The sequence below is a fragment of the Trachurus japonicus genome, chromosome 11 (assembly GCF_045865225.1).
Source record: "Trachurus japonicus isolate A0001 chromosome 11, Traja_1.0".
NCBI lineage: Eukaryota > Metazoa > Chordata > Actinopteri > Carangiformes > Carangidae > Trachurus > Trachurus japonicus.
The window spans coordinates 1,852,223-1,868,462 of record NC_140917.1 but is presented as its reverse complement, the minus strand read 5'-3'; positions in this window follow the sequence as shown (position 1 = coordinate 1,868,462).

The following is a 16,240-nucleotide window of genomic DNA, read 5'->3' as shown; positions in this document are numbered from 1 at the left end:
GTAGGTTCCTAATCAATGAAGCCATGAGCTTGACGCTCTCCTCCCTCGTAACATCCACTTTAAAGGCAAAAAAAACTCCACACGTTCTTTCGTTCCTTTTCATAGTTTACTCCGAAAAATAAAGCGAGATACAATCCAGCATGATGAAAATAAAAAAGGCCAGAGCAAAATATCTAGAAAATGCTGAGTAAATGCAGAGGTAAAGGCAGAGAGGTCAAAAAACTGTGTGGCTCCACTCCATGACGACTGACCTGACTGACTGCTTCACGTGAATCACGCACACACGTATCAATCCGCATTAAAGGTTACATGTGCGATTTTTAACCTCTAAACATCCACACATTTTTAAGTGAAATGAATTAAATAGTAACTTATTAATATTAACTGTTCACCTGTAAATAATGTAAATAACCCATTTTTATCATAATTAACAACAACCTCTTCTTAAATGTAAACTTAAATTATTATCCAAATACTAATGAACTAAAAACAGCATTTAGGCTCCTATACACACTGTTTCGGCTGCCTATTCTGTCATAGTTTATCAACGTTTTTTCGTCATTCTTCATTAGGATCATGTTAAGTTCATTTTGTGGTGGGGACAAAATTGTTCTTGACAAAAAGTGGTGGGGACATGTCCCCAGCATCCCCAGCGTAAATGACGCCTATCAGCCTGATGTAAACATTAATAAAACTCAGTAACCAATCACACAGGCAGCTCCATATTGTCCCTGTGTGATGTTCAGGGACAGGTCAGGACAGTCTGAAGACAGACAGCTCTGAGCTGAGGTTGAAGTCTTATGCACCGTGGACAGTGACAGGTCTGTAGCTACATCTTGACCACATATCAGCTGTTCAGCTGCAGCAGAGGAAACTCCGCTGTTCTCAGCTTCCCCCGCGACGAGCGCTTTTTTTTTTTTAACTAAGCGACCGGCTAAACTACGGCAGGATACTGTAAACCAACGCGGATCAGGTGTGTTTATCAAACCTTGGTCGCTGTGCTGAGGCACCGGGTCGGTTTGAGCTGCCGTCAGGCTGCATTAAAACTCCTCAGGCAGCTCCGTGTCGGTGGCTTTTTGACTCGTTACTCACTGGTTTCTGTGTGTTAGCGATGGTACAGGCTGAGGCCAGTATACAACAGGTAACAGTGTTGTTGTCTCTTTTCACCTCCTCTCTCCCTTGCAGTGATCAGTGTCGGCGGCTTGTTAGATGATTGTGCTCCTAATCAGTACGCCTGAAACTCATCCAGTGAGAAACGTTCCGCGGTGCAAAACAAGTGCGATTAAAATGCGTTAATTTTTTTAACGCGTTAATTTTTGTGTAATTAATTAATCGTAATTAACGCGTTAAAGTCCCGGCCCTAATATATACTGTATATATCTCTTATGAAACATCTTGTTGATCAGTTGAATGGCATCAAAGTATGGAAGTTGATTTGTTGACTAAAGACGTTGCGATATTAAATGTCTTGTTTTCAGACCTTCATTCACTCACATACAAAAAGAACAGCACTTTGAGATTGCTTAGATGTAAAGTGCATTGCAAATAAAATGTATTATTGTTATTATTTAACATGTCACTAAACGTTTCTGCACCACAACAAAGGAAGGAGACACTAAACCTGACTGTCACTGGTGATGTCACTGAAGGACTTACCTGAACAGGTGAGCTCCACAGTGGAGGAAGAGGAAGTTGAATGTGAACACTCCCACAGGGTAGATCCAGACAGAACACAGCCAATGTTGATCTGCCACACAGACCTCCCTGAGGACTCCTCTCTTTCTCTTATTGAAACAGCAAAGCCACAGTCCAGATCTCTACAGGCTACAGATGCTGCCTTCAGGTTCCAGTTCCAGCTGGCCACTGGTCTCCACTCTCCTTGTCTCAGCTGCAGTTCACCTGCACAGCGACTGGCTCCTCCCACCAACCTGACAGGCTCTGAACACAGAGAAGAGAGTGAAGAGTAAAAGAAGTGAGTTTAATTAAAACAGAAATGAAGCAAATCCAACCTGTAGCTCCACTTGTACCTGAGCAGGTGAGTCCAACAGCTTTGCCAGGTGAGCAGCTGGTTCTAGTTGAGCCTGAGCTTCTACAGTCCAGGAGAGCTGACTCGTTGCCTCCACACTGGAACTCTTTGGTCCACATTGGAGCCTCCACTGCTCCATAGAGCGCCCCCTGGAGGACTGAAGGAGCCCCACAGCCAAGCTCCCTACAGACCACCTCTGCATCCTGCTGGTCAAAGTCATCTTCACACACTGAGGACCACCACTGGTCAGACTGGTTGGACTTGACCTCCAGTCTGCCTGAACACACACTGGTCCCATTCACCAGCCTGACAGGGTCTGCAGAGAGAGACACAACATAGACAGGACAGATTATGCACTGCTGATGTTTGTATCAAAAGAGTCTATATATCATGAAATATTAGAAAACAAAGATAATTCTATATAGAATCAGATGTTCAGCAGCAGGGACCACCCCCATATAGTCAGAATGGAACGATCTTTTTTCATACGCACATTGTGCGACGATTTGACAACAAGGTTGGCAGAATCAGACTCAACAAATCAACAACAATTCAGGGTCTATCCTATAAACACTGTATATAGTATATATACAGTATATATGTATATATATATATAGTATGTGTGAGCCATTTTAGCTTTTATTTTGGTGTTTTGTATGTGGCAGTTTTATTGTTGTAACTCCGTTGGCACTGGAAGTGGTGTCACGCACTTCCGGGTGACAGGGGTGATTTAAACCCAGGACAGTCAGTGCCAGGTGTAGCTGGTCCAAGGCAAACAGTTTTTGACCGTGTCATTATGCCTTTTGTGTCCTGCCTGCCACATGGAATGAGGTATTGTGTTGTCAATAAATGTGGTGTTTTTACCATTGGAACCTTGTTTTTGGGCACTCATTGTTTACGCACGCGTCCGAACACCAAGACCAGCCACCGTGACGGGGAAGAGGGCCACTTCAGTATGTGTGTGTGATATATATATATATATATAGTATGTGTATATATATATATAAAAAGTGACTTCCAAAAATTCACACCACTTTTTTAAACACGGTTTGAAGCTAAATGTGACAAAATGTTGCTGTTATTTTCAGCATGAGCAGCTTTACAAACGGCACCTCATATACACATATAGATTAAACAAAACAGTAAATGATCGGCTCTGACCTACCTCAAGTGAGACCCTAAAATGTGGACATAACCCAGATACACAATATAATATACGTGTTAACCCATTAAATGAGGCTCAATAAAACACAAAGGAGAATGGAACAAGGAACATTGCTGATCTCTCCCACAGAGCACATTAATGAGAGGGAATACAGGCTCATTAAAGAGGACCTAAGCAAGATTTTTACCATGGCTATGCTACATTTTTACCTTGATTAAAAAGCTCTGGAGTAATTGTGATACATGACTTGTAACTTGTTACGAGTGAGAATGTAGTTTCTTTGCCTTCCACCTGGCGTCTCATGGCTGAAAACCAACCTTGCAACATCAGTGTACCTGGCCACCGCCCCGGTGTCCCGCTCTCGTCTCTGCGGCACCGCAACACAAACGCTCCGTAACGCACAATCTTTGGTTCATGAAAGTTAAGACTACACAATGTCGAGGAGAGTTGAGGGTCCCGAGCTCAGCCTTCAGATGTATGCTGTGATTTTTGATATGGTTATGGTATTAAAGGTACTTTATTAGTCACATATACAGCTAGTACAGTGAAATTCTTTCTCTGCATTTAACCCATCCCTGAGGAGCAGTGGGCAGCCACGGTGCAGCGCCCGGGGACCAACTCCAGATTATGAGCCAGTGCCTTTGGTCAGGGGCGCTGACTGGAGGATTAACCTAGCCGACATGTTTTTAGTGGTGGGGGAAACCGGAGCGCCCGGAGGAAACCCACGCAGACACGGGGGGAACATGCAAACTCCACACAGAAAGGCCCTGGGCGGCCCGGGATTCGAACCCAGGACCTTCTTGCTGTGAGGCAACAGTGCTAACCACTGTGCCACCGTGCCCATTATTATGATTAAAGGAAATTATTTTTGCTAAATGTAACTAGGGGAAAGCATTATGAAACCTGAACTGATGGAATAGTTGCTGTAATCTGTTAAAAGGGGAAGTAGGATGAGTCAGACAAAGGTTAGGAACCGGTGACGTGTCCGGGAGACAGGCTGAGGCAGGTCAGGAGAGTAAAGGTGGCAGGGGTTAAAGATAGGGAAGTACACATTGACCAAATAAGACAAGTACCGGTGCAGAATGATGGAGAAATTGTCCCATGATGCAGGAGAGAGTGTTGGCTGCTCTGGGCCTATAAAAAGGTAATCCGACTTGAAGTCGAGGAGTGTGCGGCAGGACTGGGTGCGAGAGCGAGCTAGTCAGACCCTACTCCTGCGAGAACTGGTGCATTTATAGAACTTAGCCATCAAACGAAAAGACTGCACTCAGTAATTTGGTCTCGGGTGATCCCCACACTCCCTGCTATCGGGGTTGGCTGTTCCGCTCTAAGGGGTTCTCAGCCCTAAACATCACCCCAGCAGAAAGGGTTCAGGAAATTCGTGACTGGCCAGCCGAAGCCTGTATCCTACCAAAATTGTAAATCGGGCAACTATTCATCAGAGGTAGGGTTGATTGATAGGGTCAGAATTGGTTTTAATTATTTTTTGTTTTATGCTTTGATGCTGCTTTGTCACTGCTAAATTCCTAAAATAAATATTCAACCTAAAAGACAAGAGAACTGTTATCCTCATCTTTTTGTCTGAGGTTTTAATTCAATTATCCCTGTTATGCTGTTCATGATCGTAAGAAGCTAAGCCATAGTGTGCACAACATCTTTAAGGCAAGGCAAGGCAAGGCATCTTTATTTATATAGCGCATTTCATACAAAGGCAACTCAATGTGCTTTACATAAAGACAAAACATTTTTAAAAAAAGAAGCATAAGACAGAATAAAAACCAGTGGAGGCTGGTCCATAGAGTCAGAGGAGGTTGGTCCTCCTCTATTTTTGAGCGGCCAGAGGAAGATCAACATATGTTCAATAAAGAGTAACTGGTTGAAATAAACCATTACCAAATCATTTATAATATATTTTTAATCTCTTTTATGGAAGAAAATCCACTAAATCCACTTAAAAAGGTTCAACAGCGCCGCCTGCAGGCGGAGGAGACAGAGTAGTCTGTGTGAGGAGCAGGGAGCAGGGAGGTGGGGGCTTAGGGGAGGACGGAGGGCTTCTGTCCTCCTCTAGACGCCTCGGGGTGGCCATTCACTCAATGCATTTAGGATTTTTTCATGCTGATCTGTGATTGGCTAAAACACGTAAAATGACGCGCTAAGGGAGGACGTCCTCCCTTACCAATCAGCAACCAGAACACAAGATTGACATCAGGTTGGTCCAATGACAGTTCTCCAACCCCCCTTGTTTACTGTTGCTATGTGCGCCAAACTTTTACTCCCAGCCGTGCTGCTCATGCTGCTCCTAGCACAAGAAATACGGAGTTTTCAGCGATTTGGCATCGATTTGAAATGAAATATCAGCAGATTTCTGGGATAAACTGTCCGGAGATATCAGAGAGAAGCAGTCAGAGGGATTGTTCATAGTTTTCAGTTACGTGACCCACTCAGCTGGAGGGTAAACAAAGACACGACCAGACTCTTTTTTTTTGTCTTTTTTTTTCCTCCGCCGTATGTCAGCTCAGGTAAAAAAGCCAAATATGGATGTAATTTAAGTGGAACACTTTATTTTGTTATTAATAACTACAGGGGTGATGTGATCTGATCTCTTTGTTCTGGTTAAAACTCGAGCTGCAGCGTTCTGAATGAGCTGCAGCTGTTTGATACTTTTTTGGGGGAGACCAGTCAGAAGACTGTTACAGTAGTCAAGTCTACTGGAGATAAAAGCATGAATCAGCTTCTCCTGATCAGTTTGGGACATAAAACCCTTAATTCTGGATATGTTCTTAAGTTGATAAAAGGCTGATTTGGTGACTGATTTGATATGGCTGTTGAAGGTCAGATCTGAGTCTATCAGCACGCCAAGATTTCGGACTTGGTCTTTAGTTTCTAAAGACAGTGACTCAAGGTGTTTACTGACAGCAACCCTCTTCTCTTTATTTCCAAAAACAATGACCTCAGTTTTTTCTTGATTTAACTGAAGGAAATTTTGGCTCATCCAATTTTTGACCTGTTCTAAACAGTGACATAATGACTCTATTGGACTGCAGTCATCTGGAGACAGTGCAAGATATATCTGTGTGTCATCTGCATAACTATGATAGTTGACATTAAAATTGTGACGGAGCGCCGTCACGGTCCGTGCCCAGCGCATGGCGCATGGCGCACGGGGAGCAGCGCGTGGCGCTGAGAGACGCTGATGCTCGCACACACATACACACACACACATGCACACACGCCACACTCGTTTTCTTCCCTCTGTTCATCTCAGTTCAGTATGATCATGTTAACGATCCCTTTTTCCTCCCAGCTCTGTAAGGAGACCATGGGTGCACACTTGGTCTCTGTTGTAACTATTATGCATACACTTACCTGCATCGTAACTCACCGGGGTGGGTGTGTCTTTTCCAGTTCACTGTGATGCCCTTTGGCTTACATGGTGCCCCCGCTACCTTCCAGAGGCTAATGGACAAAGTCCTCCTGGGTTGTGAAAGCTACAGCGCAGCCTACCTGGACGACGTGGTGATATACAGCAGAACCTGGTAGGAGAACGTTCACCAGCTGTCCATGGTTCTCGGAAGGATCCAGGAGGCGGAATTGACCCTAAACCCTGGCAAGTGTGAGTGGGCACGGCAGGAGACACGGTACCTGGGATACCAGCTGGGAAGAGGAATGGTCCGTCCACAAGTGGATAAAGTGGAAGCCATCAGAAACTGCGCTCAACCCAGTACCAAGAAGGAGGTACGGTCTTTCCTGGGATTGGTTGGCTGGTATCGACGGTTTGTTCCCCAGTTTGCCACCATTGCCGCCCCTCTCACAGCTTTGACCTGCAAGGACCAGAGGAACCCAGTCACCTGGACAGATGAATGTGAGGAGGCTTTTAACCATTAAGTGGGCTCTGGAGAGCCTGCGGTATTACTTGCTGGGGCGGGAGTCCGACCTCGAGACTGATCATCAAGCTCTCACATGGATCAACTCCATGAGGGATCACAACAGTCGCCTGACCAGGTGGTACCTCTCGCTCCAACCATTTAGGTTCATGATCCGACACCGGTCAGGCAAGACCAACGTGGTTGCCGATTACCTTTCCAGACTGACACATTCTCAGCCTCTGGGAGGAGAGGGATGATGTGACGGAGCGCCGTCACAGTCCATGCCCAGCGCATGGCGCATGGCGCACGGGGAGCAGCGCGTGGCGCTGAGAGACGCTGATGCTCGCACACACATACACACACGCCACACTCGTTTTCTTCCCTCTGTTCGTCTCAGTTCAGTAAATGATCATGTTAACGACCCCTTTTTCCTCCCAGCTCTGTAAGGAGACCATGGGTGCACACTTGGTCCCTGTTGTAACTATTATGCATACACTTACCTGCATCGTAACTCACCGGGGTGGGTGTGTCCTCAGTCAAACCGGGACAAAGGATTTCCCGGTGTTATATACGTCACTTGGCGGGGTTTGTGGTCATGTGACCGGCGGTGATTGTGCCGTTATTGTTTTGTTTCATTTTTCATGTTTATATAAGGCATGTGGAGTTGACATTGCATCTGGTAAATCATGGAAATATATTTGGTAAAATAATGAATAACCCTGAATGGTGAAATGGTTTCTCTGATATGAGTATGTGTGTTGATAATTGTTTTCATAGGAATATCCGGCTCTGTGGGAGGAGCCATACCTTTAAAAGAGGGCTGCTTTGGCCCGGCCCGGTCAGTTAGTGTTGGGCTGCTGCTTTGAGCTGTTGCAGAGCTCCTTGTATGTCCTGTATCGTTTGTGTTTTGCACTGGGTGAAGCAAATAAATCCACCAAAGGAAATACTTCTGTTGTCGACTACGCCATCATTTATATGTCATCTGAACCTGGTTTAAGGTCCCCGTGACAAGAATTCTGTAGAATTTGACCCAATGGAAGCATATACAGGTTAAACAGAAGGGGTCCAAGGACTGACCCCTGAGGAACTCCACATGTCATAGCCACTCGATCGGATTGATAACTACCAATGGTCACAAAATAACTCTGTTCCTCTAAGTAGGACCTGAACCATTTTAGGACTGTCCCGCTGAGTCCTGCCCAGGTTTCCAACCTGTCCAGCAGTATACTGTGTGACAGTGTCAAACGCAGCACTGAGATCCAACAGGACCAGAACTGACACCTTGCCTGAGTCAGTGTTCAACCTTATGTCATTTAACACTCTAATAAGAGCTGTTTCTGTACTGTGGTGAGGTCGGAAGCCTGATTGAAATTTGTCAAAGAGTCCACTGGAGTTCAAGAAGTTGCTGAGTTGATTAAAAACCACTTTCTCAACGATCTTGGCTATAAAGAGAAGATTTGAGATGGGTCTGTAATTGGTTAAAATGGTAGTATCCAATGTTCTCTTTTTTAAGAGTGGCTTGATGGCAGCTACTTTCAGGGGTTTAGGAAACATGCCTGATTGAAGTGAGCAATTTATTATTTGCTGCAGATCTGTTTGGACAGAGCTTATAATAGTTTTAAAAAAGTCAGATGGTATTGTGTCAAGACATCATGTCGATGTTTTAAGATGCTGAACTGTTTCTTCTAAGGTTTTTTGGTCACTGTATTAAACTCTGACATTACAGTTGATTTATTCCTAGGTGATTTTAGGGATTGCATCACTGTATTATTTTGCTGATTTGTGTTGATATTGAGCCTTATAGATTTGATTTTTTCATTGAAGAAGTAAGCAAATTCGTTGCATTTTTCTGTGGAAAAGAGTTCTGAAGCTATCTCTTTTGGGGGGGTTGTAAGCTTATCAACCATAGCAAACAGAGCACGAGTGTTTGATGTTCTTACTAATCATTTCAGTAAAGTGTTGCTGTCTAGCCTTGAAGAACCCATGGTTAAAATTACAAAGACTTTGTTTGTAGAGGTCATGGTGGATTTGAAGTTTAGTTTTTCTCCATTTACGCTCAGCTTTCCTGCATTCTGTTTTCAGAGCCTTTACCATCAAAGTGTTCCTCCATGGTGTTCTCTGTCTGGTGACATAGACAGCAGTTCGGCAAACTCATCAAAGAATTTTCCTGGGTATCTTGGTGGTCTGTAAATAATTAGGAGGAGAACTTTTGGATCCCCCTTTACTAAAAAAAAAAATATATATATATAGGTCATAATGGTGTCATTTACTAATAAGGATTTGTTGGCTAGTGATCTGATAGTAGTGAAGTAGAGCTAACCTTGTGGAGATAACAGGAGACACTGGTGAGTTTCGAGGCTGACAAGCTATACTCACTAGATTGGTAGATTTAATTGAACCCTTTTTTGTCAGGTTTCTGTCTGTATGTTTTGGACTTCCTGTTTTATTTTGTAGTTTCATTCCCATTTTGGTTCATCACTTCCTGTCAAGCTCCTTTGTTCTGTTTCCCGCCAATAATCACCACACCTGTATTTAAGCCCATGGTCACGCCCCCTCCCTTTGCCAGATTGTCATTGTTACCTTTGTGTGCTGTGCTCTCTCGCGTTCTTTTGTGAAACCCTTTATGTAAGACCTGTTTTTCGTCATTTTGGTTCTTGGAGATCTGCCTTGCCCTTTTTGGATTTTGTTTGCCTGTTTAATGGACTGCCTTCCCGTGAATGACCCTGCCTGCCCTCCAAGTAAAGGTTTTTGAAAGTTGGACTGTGTTGTGCGTGTGATCACTCTGCGACTGAGTCTCTGGTTAGTCATTGGCCTTGTCATTTTTATTTCTCACCAGTTTGATCACTTTTCTGTTACCCGTCACCACAGGGATTGAGAAAGCTGCCTGAACTCCATAGGGCCCTGACTTTTCCTGGGAAAGAACATTCTTGATATCAGTATTGCAACCTGGACCCGGCACATATCAGTCAGACTCAATGATATGATGATTCAGAGACTCAATGATATGATGATTCTGACGCGGTGGAATGGGAGGGGGTGGACGATGTGGGGGGTTAAGCCCAGCATACACTGTGCGATTGTCGGCTCGTTTTGAGCCGATTTTCCAGTCGTGCGACTATTTTTTGGATCGGGCCGAATTTCGAGCCAATCGTGGGTCGTGCTTCGTGCAGTATACGTGGGGTAACGACGAGAGATTAAAACCTCACGACGAACTCCCGATCACAAATCGTGTGCTCGCAAGAAAATCAAACTTGTTTGAAATCCTGGTCGCTCCTCGTGAAGGTATCGCACAGTAGAAGCAGCGCTACGAGCCGATTTGCCTCATCCTCTTGCAGAGAGCATGCGCACTCTCTGATGTCACGTCAAAACACGGAGGAACATGGCGGCGCAGAGAGTGATCTGGACCCAGGCAATGGAGGCACAGCTGGTGGAACTGTGGCAGGCTCACCCAAGCCTTTTTGACGTGGCCTCCCAGACTTATCACGACCGGAACAACCGGGAAAAAAGTTGGACGGAGATTGCCGCACAGTTGCAGCTGCCTGGTAAGTTAATGTTAACATTAGCTAATGCTAGCTAATTAAGGAGCTATTGTTTTTAGCCCCTGCTGCTGTCATTGTGTGTGTGTGTGTGTGTGTGTGTGTGTGTGTGTGTGTGTGTGTGTGTGACTGTTGTGTGTGTGTGTGACTGCTGTGTGTGTGTGACTGTTGTGTGTGTGTGTGACTGCTGTGTGTGTGTGACTGTTGTGTGTGTGTGACTGCTGTGTGTGTGTGACTGTTGTGTGTGTGTGTGACTGTTGTGTGTGTGTGACTGTTGTGTGTGTGTGACTGTTGTGTGTGTGTGACTGTTGTGTGTGTGTGACTGTTGTGTGTGTGTGACTGTTGTGTGTGTGTGACTGTTGTGTGTGTGTGTGACTGTTGTGTGTGTGTGACTGTTGTGTGTGTGTGTGACTGTTGTGTGTGTGTGTGACTGTTGTGTGTGTGTGTGACTGTTGTGTGTGTGTGTGACTGTTGTGTGTGTGTGTGTGACTGTTGTGTGTGTGTGTGACTGTTGTGTGTGTGACTGTTGTGTGTGTGTGTGACTGTTGTGTGTGTGTGACTGTTGTGTGTGTGTGACTGTTGTGTGTGTGTGTGACTGTTGTGACTGCTGTGTGTGTGTGTGTGTGACTGTTGTGACTGTTGTGACTGTGACTGCTGTGTGTGTGTGTGACTGTGACTGCTGTGTGTGTGTGACTGTTGTGGGTCAATCAGATTGTGTCATCTTTGAATAGCAAGCAATAATTACCAGTAGCAAATGTCATTAAGTGTTAATTTGACATTTTCAGTTAATGAGGTGAAAACCCGCGTGGCCAGCTTGCGGACGCAGTACGGGAAGCTGCTAAAGCCCAAGCCCAGCGGCAGTGGCCATAAATCCCTCACTCCAAAGCAGGCGTGGCTCCTACAACATTTGGATTTTTTGAGGGCTCATGTTGTACATAGACGAACAGAGTCCACTCTTTCAGTAAGTTCATTACCAAGCTTAAATTCACACTACATAAGGTGTATTTGTATGGAAATGATGGGAATTATGTCAAAGTTCAAGTCAATGCCCAGCAAAAAAAAAGTTTTTTAGCCAAATGAATGCCACAAAATTAAGTAATTGTTACATTTGTTCTATAATAGAGCAGGCCAATGTTCAATGTAACTTACTGCCGACATAGTCTAGGTGGAGTGATAATACAGTGTGTGAAATTAGTATCTGACCTAAACAACACTGATTACATCTTCACATCTGGGTAATCACTTTCTCTCTTCTTTCTGTGGTGTTTTGTACAGCTTGGCACAGAGTCAGAGGACATGGGCACAAATGAGGAGGAGGAGGAGGATCAGGAAATTGAAGCAGATGTGCATACTCCTTCGAACACCACCAGTCCGGTTTCAGTGGTGCAGGAAGAGGAAAACTCCTCAACCAGTTCACAGGTCATGGAGTCCACAAGTCAGCCTGTCAAAAGACCCAGACTGACCAAAACTACACCAAAATCAGCAGAGCACAGCATAGAGATGGCCAAACTTTCCCTGCTTCAGCAGGTCCAGCAAACCCTATCAGGATCTAATGCAGATTCTGAGGAGCTGTTTGGCCAACAAGTAGCCTCAGAGTTGAGAAATGTTAAGGATAGAGCTCTACAGTTGAGGCTCAGGAGAAACATAATGAACATTATTTATGACACACAGGAGGTAGAGCATGCTGGCCGTACTCAAATTGCTAGGCCACCTTTGTATCCCATGCAGCCTTATCATGTCCAGTCACCCTCCCAAGACAACCAGGCCCCATCAACCCAGCCAATGTCTTTTCTGAACATGCTTAACTCTGAATAGCTGGGAACCTTAAAACCAAAATGACCTTACTTTTTTTAGGTTACTGTTCATGAGCTGACCAAAGCTTTCTTCAATGCACTAAGTTCATGTTAATGTTCTTGATGTCACACACTATGACAATGATAAGTGACTTTGCCGTCTACCTCAATATTGCTGTGTGGTGCAAAATATTTTGTACATTTTGTTACCAATGTTGTTTCATCTATTTAATGGAGCATTTTTGTTATTTCCCACAGAGGTAGATTTATTGTTGTTTTTACTTACAAAGGGGATTTTTTTTTATTTATTGACTTATTTATTTTCTATACAAAAAGAGAAACATTTTTTTGTTATCTACCACAAGTGAGAGAGACCACTGATTGTGTGGTACTAAACAGTGTTTCTAAATACACAACATATTTTCAATAAAGATAACATTTGTGCAAATATTGTGACATTTCATTTCAAAACCAAAAATACTGAATTGAAAGGAGCCAAAAAAGGATAAGTCAGGTGTGAATCAATCCATAGCCCTATTGTTTGAAGTCACAGATTGCAGTCATTAGGAAAGAAAATGGTACAACAGACCGAACAGTGAATCAGCAGCTAACACTATAAGAATGGGGAAATTTCAGTTTCATTTACCTATGCCCAATTCAATTGATGTTACCTAGTGATTGATTCACATTGGATTTTAAAGGTCATTTCCAGTGGGAGTATCACTTTAACTTAGGTCTCTGATCTACCTAGACCATGTCTGCCTGCCACGACACACTCCCTGCAGGTGAGATAAAGTACTGGCAAAGGGCCTCCCGTTGCTTCTTTGCTTCCACTGAGGGGTTCCTTGCCCGGCTCATTGACACAGACTGAAGTACTCCCTCCATTCTCCATGCTCCTTCGACCAGCTGATGGTTTGCGTCTTCAGAATCCACATAACCTGGTGGTACATAGGCGTCAGATCTCTGCTGGCGAAGGAAGTTGTGAAGACAAAGGCATGCAAAAACAATGTTGACAACCTTGTCTGGTTCCAGGCACAGAGTTGTTCGGAATACTCTGAAGCGATTGGCCAGAATTCCAAAAGCGTTCTCCACGACACGGCGTGCTCTCGAGAGACGATAGTTGTAGATTTTCTGATTGGTGTTGAGGTTTCTGAAAGGATAGGGCTTCATGAGATCGGGACGGAGGGGATAAGCCTCATCACCAATGAGCATGTACGGCATCATGACATCTGTGCCTGGCAGAGTATCATCAGGAGGGAAGTTCAGCTTGCCTGTGTCCATAGCATCTCTCAGGTCAGAATGGGCGAACACTCCAGCATCAGACACCCTTCCTTGTGTGCCTGCGCTTGCATATACAAATCTGTAATTGGCGTCCACAACTGCCATAAGTAGGATGGAAAACCTTGACTTATAGTTGTAGAACATGCTTCCACTCTTTGCTGGGGGCTGGATGAAGATATGTTTACCATCTATCGCCCCTAAGCAATGTGGAAACTGCCACTTTATTGCAAAGTCCCTGGCAATGGCCTTCCACTCGGAATCAGTCGATGGTGTCTGTGAAACACAAGTGCAAAGTGTCACATCAAATGAGTCTGAATTTATGTTTTTTCTTTCTTAACCTTCCTGTTGTCCTCCTGAGTCTAGGGAGGGAGGGAGGGAGAAAGGAAGGAAGGAAGGAAGGAGGAAGGGCCAAGGGAAAGAAGGGAGGAAGGAAGCGAAAAGGATGGTGGAAAGAAGGAGGGAAGGGAGGAACAAAGAACAGAAAGGAGAGAGAGGGGAGAAAGGATGGATGGAGAGACAGAAGGAAGGGAGAAAGAAAGGAAGGATGGAGGAAGCAAGGAACAAATTAGGGAAAAGAGGGGGGAAGGAAGGGAAGAAGGAAGGAGGGATGGAGGGACAGAAGGAAGGGAGAAAGAAAGAAAGGATGGAGGAACAAATTAGGGAAAAGAGGGGGGAAGGAAGGGAAAGGATGGAGGAAGGGAGAAAGAAAGGAAGGATGGAGGAAGCGAGGAACAAATTAGGGAAAAGAGGGGGGAAGGAAGGGAGAAAGAAAGGAAGGATGGAGGAAGCGAGGAACAAATTAGGGAAAAGAGGGGGGAAGGAAGGGAAGAAGGAAGGAGGGATGGAGAGACAGAAGGAAGGGAGAAAGAAAGGAAGGATGGAGGAAGCGAGGAACAAATTAGGGAAAAGAGGGGGGGAAGGAAGGAGGGATGGAGGGACAGAAGGAAGGGAGAAAGAAAGGAAGGATGGAGGAAGCGAGGAACAAATTAGGGAAAAGAGGGGGGAAGGAAGGGAAGAAGGAAGGAGGGATGGAGAGACAGAAGGAAGGGAGAAAGAAAGGAAGGATGGAGGAAGCGAGGAACAAATTAGGGAAAAGAGGGGGGAAGGAAGGGAAGAAGGAAGGAGGGATGGAGAGACAGAAGGAAGGGAGAAAGAAAGGAAGGATGGAGGAAGCGAGGAACAAATTAGGGAAAAGAGGGGGGAAGGAAGGGAAGAAGGAAGGAGGGATGGAGAGACAGAAGGAAGGGAGAAAGAAAGGAAGGATGGAGGAAGCGAGGAACAAATTAGGGAAAAGAGGGGGGAAGGGAAGAAGGAAGGAGGGATGGAGAGACAGAAGGAAGGGAGAAAGAAAGGAAGGATGGAGGAAGCGAGGAACAAATTAGGGAAAAGAGGGGGGAAAGCAGGGAAGAAGGAAGGAGGGATGGAGAGACAGAAGGAAGGAAGGAAAAGACGGACCAGGGTCAATTTGACCCAGGAGGAAAACATCACTTAACTTATTTGATTACACTTTACACAAAGACTGAATAAATAAATCATTGACTCAAAGAATTGCTTTTGTTAAAAAAGATTGTATTAACAGGATATTTGAAAATGTGAAAATTGATATGATGTTCAGTAACATTAGTGTATTTCCAGTCAAATTTACCTTCAAGTAATCTGCACGCAGTACGGAGGTAAGGGCTGTGCATGTTTCCATCACAATCCTGCTTAGAGTGGTGCTGCCGATCCTGTACTGGAAACTTAATGAGTTGAAGGTTTCACCTGTCAAAGTGCAGAAAGTGTTAGGTGTCAGGTGGATTTATATATGATTATTATAGAAAGGTGGACATGGATGGATCTTGGTAGATTGATAGATTTTAGTTGATGGATGGATGGATGGAGGAGAACACAATGTAGCAGTAGTATACAGGTGAATACATGTAGATATCGGGCCAGTGTAGCTCATCTAGAAAGGTGAAAAAATGCATGACGTAGCTTGGATGTATGTAATTCAATGGTTGAATTGATGTGAGATCGATCACCTTGCCTCATGTCCACCTTTATATAGTTTAATAAATAGTGTCAGAGAAGTGTAATTTGTATGTGCATACACTTGCCTGTTGCCAAAAATCGTAGGGTAACAGAAAGCCTCTCCCTGGGGCTGATGGCCTTCCTCAGATGTGTATCCCTCTTGAGGATGTGAGGAGTTACCTTCTCCAAGAGATAACTGAACTCCTCCACAGACATTCGGAGAAGGTCCCGAAAACCTTTCATATCATCTACCTATGAACACATGACATCCCATGTTAATACACCATCATAATAGGCATAATTGTATGATGTTATTGGCCATTTAAGAGTCTGTAACTGGTTTGTGGTGGAAGCCTTTATGCTGTAGAATTAAGAAAAGGTTGATATTTAACTAATTTTGTATAAAGCACCTAGAAGTCTCATAAGTAGTACTTGATATTGATATACCGGTATGTTGAATATATGCCAGTCAAGTAAAGCTCAAGTAACTTGGCTAGTAGTTAGTTACTGTCCTTAACTATGGCCAGTAATTTATAATTAAATGTAGCCTAATTAAAGTAGAA